Raw genomic sequence first — 1534 nt, forward strand, 5'->3', positions numbered from 1 at the left:
AGAGAAACATAGGATACTATTAAATGCATCAACATATGTGTAATGGCAGGACAAGAAGGAGAGGAGAGAAAGGTAGGACCAGAAAAGATAGTCAAATAAATAATGGCAGAAGACTTCCCAAATTTGATGAAAAATACTTTCACATCAAAGAAGTTCAATAAACTCCAATAGGATAAATACAAAGAGATCCACACCCACAGGCATCATAGTTTAAATGTCGAAAGACTAAGAGAAAAATCTTGAAAGCCGCAAAAGAAAATGACTCATCACATGCTGGAGAACCCAGTTAGAATGTCAATTGACCTCTCATCTGAAACAATGGGACCTCAAAGGCTGTGGGACCATATATTTCAAAGAATTGAAAGTCAAAAATTGTCAACCAGGAATCTTATATCCATTTAAATCAAAATTATTTTTCAAAATTAAAGCAAAATAAAGACATTCCCAGGTTAACAAATGAGAGAATTCAATGCTAGCATACCCATCTTACAAGAAATAATAAAGGAGGTTCTTCAGGCTGAAATTGTCTGTGACTCTGAGCAGTTTGTCACTTTTCTTTACTTCTGCTCCTCCATCTTGTGGCTTTAAACTCTTAAGAGGTTATAGCCTGAAGTCATGGAGCATTTGGGTGAATTTAGTATCTCTCTTTCACCTGGAAACTTGCTCAGTAAATTGTAGTAATAATCTGATAAATCCATTTTCACCTGAAGATATTCCTGTGCTAGTACACAGTGGATAATTCTTTCCCAAACCTCTTCAAGGGTCAGGAAACCATTCTGTCTATACACATTATCTGTAGGATAGGAACAAGGACCAAAGAGCATAAGGAACACATTTGAGATACATACCCTATTTTTATCTTTAATCCATAATCTTGTCTTTACTCTTCTGCCTTAATTCTAACAAGAAAGAAGGAGGGTCTAAATGTCAATGTCCTGAGATTTGGCCTAAGCTGAATTTCAACTTAATGATTGCTCTCTTACTTCAGAGTGTGTTGAAAAGCCCTAGAATTTATTAGAGTTTTCATCTAGGTACAGGGGCACTATCACTCATACTGAATTGAGTTGAATGGGGCCCTCAGATTTAGTTTATAGCAATTGTGCCTATTCAGTACACGAGATGTATAACACTTAGTTGCACATCTGTGTGGCTTAATTTACTCTGGCTTCCTTCAAGGGGCTCCGTGATTCTGATTTGTTTCTAGGAACTGTGATCATTTTTAATGTTCTCCCTATTTAAACATAGATTTCTATAATAAACCCCAAACTGTGGCTATTTTTCTACTTTAAAAATTACTGTTTTGTATGTATGTTACAATTCTTTGAACCGCAGAAGAGTGTTACTCCTTCTAGATTGTCTGGTTCATGTATCTGGATCAAAAGTGAGAACTTAGCAGTAGGATCCTTCAACCCCTATTGCCTCTGTAAAGTAAAAAAGGCAGTAAAATCTATGTATTTCACTATTAAAAGATTCCCTTAGTCCCTCTCTTGCCTGTTCCTCATTTAAAAAAAATGATTGTGCTGAGTTTGATGAC

General features: G+C 35.9%; 1 protein-coding gene across 6 annotated transcripts in view; it reads left to right on the forward strand.

The window, feature by feature from the left end:
- LAMA3 (laminin subunit alpha 3) overlaps positions 1-1534 on the forward strand; it is a 240036-nt gene that overhangs the window by 99925 nt on the left and 138577 nt on the right. The gene's annotated exons all lie outside the window — the stretch shown is intronic.

The sequence above is a fragment of the Manis javanica genome, chromosome 9 (genome assembly GCF_040802235.1).
Source record: "Manis javanica isolate MJ-LG chromosome 9, MJ_LKY, whole genome shotgun sequence".
Classification (NCBI taxonomy): Eukaryota; Metazoa; Chordata; class Mammalia; order Pholidota; family Manidae; genus Manis; species Manis javanica.